This window comes from Bombus affinis, unplaced genomic scaffold (genome assembly GCF_024516045.1).
Source record: "Bombus affinis isolate iyBomAffi1 unplaced genomic scaffold, iyBomAffi1.2 ctg00000527.1, whole genome shotgun sequence".
NCBI lineage: Eukaryota > Metazoa > Arthropoda > Insecta > Hymenoptera > Apidae > Bombus > Bombus affinis.
In genome coordinates this window covers 66,990-74,749 of record NW_026109165.1, presented here as the reverse complement: position 1 = coordinate 74,749, position 7,760 = coordinate 66,990, and the positions used below count along the sequence as shown (strand labels likewise).

Genomic DNA, 7,760 nt, shown 5'->3' with positions numbered 1-7,760 from the left:
GCTTAGTCCTACACAAAATTGATCGAATCATGTGAAAACAAATGTATTCTGATTTTTGTCGCAGATATTTCTGGTCTACGCACTCCAGTGCCCACAAAGCAGTTATTGAAACAGCTGATTTTCGCCTATTCTAGAGCGACAACATCCCCTGATCTTTTACAACCATGAAGGACCTGTACTCGAAAATACTTGCAATTCTCATCTGCTTGCAGGTTATTTTCGTCACTTTCTTCCCGTCAGGGGCTGGTAAGTTGATACTGATTAATTATACCATCGAAATTCTATATAATGGCTACAAAAAATATTTGCATCATTACCCTCATTTCCTAACGAAGCGCGTTTTTTTACCAAGTTTTATATTTCATTTCATAGTATCAAATCTCTGTAGTTACACGAAAGTATTAAATGATAGGAAACTTGATATACACGAATTTAATTAATTAATAAGTTAGTCGATATACAGCCATTATTATTTCATGTGAAATATTACAACGTCAAAAACTTAACGTTCTTGTACGTACAGTATTAATCACAAATTGTAAGAATGTTTACTGATAAGCAAAATAGATAATATGGAAAACGCAGACCTATGGAAAGAGAATTCCTGACATTAGACAGGAATACGCGATTGCACGAAATATTTTATGGTATGTCTGACATGGAGAATATATGCGGCGAAGTACGAAAAATTCATCCTGAGATATGTATACGACCTACGCGGTACGGGACGTGTTATAAATGGTTTTCGCCACTCAGCCGTATTTGAATTTGTGAACACGATCGAACAAATGACGCGACAATTATTAATTGCCGTCTCTGCCTTAGTAACGATTCGCGTTGGAACGAGGTCGAATCGTTCCGATTCCACGCGCGATTAACAAATAATTACAGTGGACATCAATTACTTGGATGACCTTCGTCATTTCAGCTTAAAACGATTAATTTGATCAAACCAACCAATTATTTCAATTAATACAATCTGCACTTTAAATTCGCACGTCTTGTGTATACACACCGGGCCAGAGAAAAGTTTTCATTCGTTCGAGTAGAACCTTCGTAGTCCTTGAGGACGCGTGTCGCTTCTCGTGCACCTAAAGTTTCGCTCAAATTAACCGATTTATTTGAATTCGAGCGAGTGAAAACCTCTTTGTCACCGTGAGTTTGTTACTTAATTGATACTCTTAGATGCCCTTTGCTTTCAATCTCTTACATCCATTCTTAATTAGTCAAGTCGTTTGACTTTTGACAAGTATTTTGAAACCATTTTACTAACACGAACCTACTTTTTTACTTGAGATTATCCGCTATTTTTATTCAAATGTATATGTACGTATATACACTTTTGAATTTTAAACGAACCTTCTATTATACCTATATCCTTTAAGTGCCGTTTTAAGTTTCAAGAGACTTTAACTCGGATAGCTCGACTTGGAGTTCTAACGTATACTGTAAAGCACACTTGCGAAGTAAAACAGCAAACACGATATAAAAACTTTTTGCCCATGTAAGAAATCGAATAACCTATTTCAACGGTGCTTTAATCTCATCGATGAAGCATCGATGCAACGAAGGAGCATCGTGATAGCCGCAATGCGGATCCGTTGAACAAAAATTTCCTGGTACGGTCGTTTTCGTAATGTTATTAACCGTTTTAGTGTCGGATGTTTCAAGACTCCGTATCGGTTTGTGCTGTGCAGCGCGATAGCGCTTCGTTTATTTATTTGCGAGTAGTACCGATCGACGCGATCGCGCTGCCCTTTTTCATCCTGTTTTTTTCATCGAAATATACCGTTCGACGTGCTCGCGCTTCATTTCATCGGTTATACTGGAAGCGTTACAACAAACACTCAAAAGTTTGCGAAATATTTATGCTCTGCGTTTCGTTTGTGTGATAACATTCTATAATGCAGGATTTGGTTTTCCGATTCAAGAGGTAATTTTTTATATTGGTTTTTTTTTTTATTTGGTTTATGATTATTTGAAAAACGAGTAATTACGAGAGGAAACTCTGATATGACTCGCGACGAGCACGCTTGAGCGCGTTGCGAATTAATGATCGTGACCATACATCGTGGCACAATTTACCACGGTACGCGAATAGAGTGATCACGCTGCGTGGCGTTAAAACGGTTAGCGTAACTGCGCGTACGATTGTCGAGTGACAAAGATATTGACGCTGGTAATCGTTTTCAGTGCATTTAGGAGGAAACTGTACTGATTTCGAAGGACGATCTGTCTTACATGGACAGATGTATGTGCCGGGACCTTGGATTTGCATACACTGCATATGTTACAATTCGAAGTCAACATCTTGCGGGCGTCTCCGCTGTTCAATTCCTGCGGTAAGTATATGCTCATTCTAAGAGCAACCAGCTTAACACAACCATGAGAAACTAAAGTACACCGTTAACGCTTGCATGCTGGTCGTTAAAACACATGCTGCGCGAATAGGGTACACAGCGATTCATTTAACTCGCCTTGAATTAGTTTTAGAAAGACAAACATGGACAGGGATAATTTTTGTCACGAGTCGTTTAATTTATTCGTTCATTAGAACGAATTAATTTACACCTGCTGAGATCGCGATTGATGCGACAAATTCGAAATCTTGTTCCATATAAATATTTTTAAACAAGCACGTCGTAAGCTTTGTATATTTTTTAATCGCAACGAAACTGTTCAGAGAAATGCTGAAATTATTAATTATAAAAGGAGATTTCTACGCATCGTTGTAAAAGTGTCAGGGAAAATATTCGTGAAACAGTTACGTTGTTACAAGTTCTACAAGAAGAAATATCGAAAATCACGTTCCACTTATTCAGTTGCACGTGTAAAAGGTATCTTGCGTTCGCGCAAAAAATCTCTGAAGGATACATGCTTTATAATAATTGGAGTGTCGAAGTTGTTACACGGATCGGCGTACACGTACCTTTTAATGAAACTAGGTTACTCATTCGTTATTCGTTCCTAATTTTCAGCTTCACGATTTTTACGCAATAAAATTTTATACACCTGTTCGGTTTATAAATGATTCAATTCAAATTTAACAGAATTAAAGTTGAAATAATCATTTGTACTTCATTAAAAGGTTCTTTCAGCATCTCGTTTCAATATTTTTATTGGTAATATTTTGTTGATCGTTATATTTAAATGGAGTTTTTCAAAGGAGAGACATTTTAAGGTAGGAAATGGACATACATTTATAATAAGAATTCAGAAGAAAGAATATTTCATACAGAAAGAAATATTCCGTATGTATAAATAACTACGCTATGAATTTTATATGTATCGGATATTCCTTCTGGTTAATGTATCTGATGTTTTTTCACGCGAGATAGCGTATATTTGCATCTATATGTCTCTTCGTTTCTCAGTAGTAAAACTTAGCATTCATGCGGCTGATAAGTAGTTACGCACTGACAACGAGAAACATAAAATGAGTAAGAAGCATGAGACATTCTATAGGAAAAATAAACTTGTTTTTATCTTTCATTGCATATTCGTCAGAATATTGTTAATAAATATTTAAGTTAAGATTTCAGTTGAAATAAATACATAGGATTAGACATTTATTTATATATATATCTATGAACGCATTTGACATAAAATTTTGATAACGACTAAAATTATATATTCTGATATTAAATTAATTTAGTGAGAATAAAAAACTAATTTTTTTAAACAAGATTTTGTATAAAGTTATATTTATTAGGAAAAGTTCGTTCATCCCTTTATAATATGATAGGATTAGACTCATAGCTGTGTAAATCATTTCATGGAATAGTATATGTGTGCGTGTGTGTTCTAAGTTTTTACTATAAAAATGCTAAATGTACTAGGAGACGTTTTTAAAAATTCATACATTTTTCTTCATCAAACATATCAATCGTTATATTGAAAAGTTAATTATCTATTATTTGTTTCGAGCTGCACATTGATTGAGACATTCCTGTTGGTTATAATTGCGAATTTAACGCAACGAAGTTGTTTGAATCCCTTGCGAGCATGTAAATATATCGTCGAATTAATAGGTCAATTACTTGAGGTTGGAATTGAAAGAAAGAGAAAGGTGGAGGAGAAGTCTTGCGTTTGAATGCGGGACACTTTTAAAGCCCACAGTTCGCTGAAATTGCCAGAGAATTCAATTAAATGGCAAATTAAACCATTGAACTGAATCTGTTTCCAATCGCGAGCTTAGAAGTTCTATCCTTTGAATTTTTATATCAGTCAACTTTCTTTTTGTACGTACGGTAACGAATACAATTCATGAATTAATGAAGTATGTAATTGGATGAAAGTTCTTCTTCCTGGATTCAGTTTAGACTAAGAAAAATTATATAATAACGAAATTATCAACTTAAAATTGATAGAGTGTATAGTTTTTTTTCTTTTTTTTTTTTTTTGCGTGAGGAGGGGAAAATGCTGTTACGCATACCCAGTGATCCGCATCACTGGGTTATGTGGGACTCGGGCGGATGTTGTTGCCATACCCACTAAAAACCCCTCCTCCTTTTTCCTTTGCTTTGAGGACAGACAACCCCGGTAAAACCTGTCGGCAGTCATCAGGGTTGTCCTTTCATGCCCCGTTGTATCTTCTTCGTCGGGCAGCTATTCTGTATATTCAGTATTGCTCTCGTCATCTTCTCAGCTAGTTCAGAATACTGGGCTGATCTCCTTCTGTGGTTCTTTGTTGTCTTGTATCTCTGCCTTCACTGCTCCGCGTAGTTGTTGTTGCTCTCGTTCTCCTCCTTGCCTCCTTCAAGGCCTTCGCTGTCACCCTCCTGTGAGACATGACGGTCTTGCGAAATTGCCTGAATTTATCCCAGCTCTCGTTCTTGGCGGTCACCGTGGCGATCAGATTGTCCACGTCTATCTTCTCGCCAAGAGCGTTCTCCAGCTCAATCCTTCTGTCCGTTCACCTCGGGCACGTGAAGAGGGCGTGCTCTGCATCGTCGTTAGGGTCTCCACAGTCGAGACAGTTGCTGTCGCTGCTCTTGCCAATCCTCTTTCTATAGACACCGAAACTCCTGTAGAGGTGGCCGTGTGTGCGTTATATATTTATTGGACGTGCGTGATAGCTGTGGTAGTTGGGCCTGGTCCGCTGTAATTGTCACTGGGGGCTGTAGATGTCGCTGCCGTCGTCCGACACTAGTTAGTGTCGAGTGCCGCCACACTCCCATGCCCGGTTAACAGCTGCATGCTGTGATGATCGATGTCCATCTTCTTTTTGGTAAATAGCAGCGCACTCGGTATTAATTTCCTTGCGCCTCCAGTTCCCCCTTCAGCTCGTTGCCGTCATCCGCGCCGATCTTGGTCTTATGGATCTTGTTCCACTCGTAAGTCTCTCCGAGCATCTTTATCTTTATGTAGATCGGGAGATTTCCGGTCAACACGCAAAGTGCCGCGTGGGAGACGGTACGATATGCCGTCGTTGTTATGCACAGGGCCGTTCGTTGTGCCCGTTTCAGCTTCTTCCTGTTCTTATCGGTATTCGCTAAGCTAATTCTTCTTTCTGAACCCATACTGCCTCCGATGGAACGGGTCCGTTCCGATGCATCTCTCGATGATCTTCTTAAAGCATTTTTCCCAGATCTTGCTCATGGCTGGGAGTATGCTTATCGGCCGGTACGCGTTAGGGAGACTGGGATCCTTTCCCGGCTTCCTTAGCAGTATTACTCTGGCCGTCTTCCAGCAGTCTGGTTCCAGCTTGCTTCCAGCTCCTGCTTCCAGCAGTCCAGGAGTCTTCCATCGACTCCTGCAGCCTTCTTGGTGTTCATTCTTCCGGCGGCATCGACGACATCGCCTTCGCCGATGACGACGCTGAAGCTGATGTCTCCTTCTTCTTCGGTCTCTGCCTCTTCGCGGCCCTCGTAATGGGAGGGTCCGTGTCCCATGGTGAATAGCCTCTGTAGGACTGCTTCCACCATGTCGATCGGCATGTCGTTGGTTGGTTTCTTGCTTTTGCATCTCTTCATGACTGTGCGATAGGGTTTGCCTTCTTGCTTTCCTGTATGGATGGAAACGCGTTCGAAAAGTAGAACGGAGTAATTAGCGATGCACGATCCCAGGCTGGTGAATATTTTTCCATCGGGAAAAGTCAGGTCGAGCGATACAAGATTTATATGCTCGTTCTGCCAGTTATTTCAACGTCTGTTACGCGATAGAAAATGAACATAAATGAATAATAAATGTATTACAGCCATAAAGATTGCTTGATGTACGCCACCGTTTTTCCCCTATTTCTCCGATACAATTTTCCTTTTTTTTTTCTTTGCCAAACACTTTACTAATCGGTACGTATTCGAATTATCCTCAATTATTCTCGGTTGTTTCCGTTTCCTTTGGATTTACATAAGTACTCGTTTGATGTACGTGCAGAGTGAGATAATAACTATTAACAGCTATAAAATAAGAAGCGAAAATACGTTGAAACTCGACTTCTAGATTCGCGAGACTTTGCAGAGCTTCGAAACTCTCGTGTTTCAAACCTAATAAAAAGTTGTAGAGGGAGAATTACATTGCGAGATCTGTTAAGGAAAATCGTATCGTTGTAATAGGATTATTTCAGCGAGGGAAATTCCGTGTTGCGTGTAACGCGTTGCAAAGCCATGAGCTTTCTTTCGGGTTAATATACATAATCGCCTTATCGAACTTTCCATCTAAACCGTTGCGCTCACACGTGAATTTTGCATTTCAATCTTCTTACTTGCAGTCCAGTCCAGTTTAGTGTGACTAAGCTAAATGTTGCAGCCCTTCCAGGTAGAATATGTTTTATAGAGAGACGTACAACTCTATGAAGGGGAGATCAATAAATTGGGTTATCTTTAAATCACTGACAATTATTTCATCGACACGATTTCACCGACAGCGAATCCACCGGCAATGTCTATCAAAGTTTATGTACCGATACACCGAGTGAAATCACCCACAATCATTTCACCAATATTCTCCTTTGTCGATAATTATCATGTTTGCCACTACATGTTATCGTTGATTATATGTCTTTATTTACACATTCGTTTACGCGCATAACGAGATAAACGAAGAAACGAAAATGATATGTTGTCATGATGTATTGTTAAATTACTAATTAACACGAGTTATATATCTACCTACATGAAAGCTTCTAAATATCAATTATAATTCATGAAAGCACACAAGCTATTTTGCTATACACAAATGGAATTATAAGGAAATGTTACGTGCTAATGATTTAACGAAATTTATTCTTCTGTACATTTGACATTTCTGTATTATTACTTGTGTACTTTCTGCTCTTGTTTACGTCATCGGAAGTAAAATTACGTTAAGCGAATCAGCTAATCTATTTGAGCGATTCAATGGCTCGGTCTTCTCTTATGCGACTACCAAGTAGAAGATAAGTTCTTGGTTATATAACATTTTATAACATCCAAATTAACTTTTTTTTTCTTTTTCGTTTTCTTTTTCTTTCTCTTTTTCTTTTTTTTTCCTTTTTCTTTTTCTTTTTCTTCCTTTCTCTTTTTCTTTTTTTTTCCTTTTTCTTTTTCTTTTTTTCTTTACGTGGGGGAAATCCGCTCGGACACGAAACCACTTCTTAAGTGGCGTGGTAGTGAACATCGAAATTAACTGGGGCACTAATTAGCTGAATTACATTGGTAATTTTCTATAATTTATTACTCGAATATGGTAATTTTTTCTTAAAAAGTTTGCTTTTTCTACAATTATTTTACTACAAAACCCATCAAAAACATGATGTATGTATATATACCCTCAAATAT

At 38.3% G+C, this 7,760-nt stretch overlaps 1 long non-coding RNA gene across 1 annotated transcript; it reads left to right on the top strand.

Annotated features, from left to right (window-relative positions):
* Window positions 1-1,396: 1,396 nt before the first annotated feature.
* LOC126928098 (uncharacterized) lies at window positions 1,397-2,848 on the top strand. Its single transcript, XR_007716294.1, has 2 exons — window positions 1,397-2,342; window positions 2,452-2,848. It is a non-coding gene; the product is annotated as an uncharacterized LOC126928098 (long non-coding RNA).
* The last annotated feature ends 4,912 nt before the right edge of the window (window positions 2,849-7,760 follow it).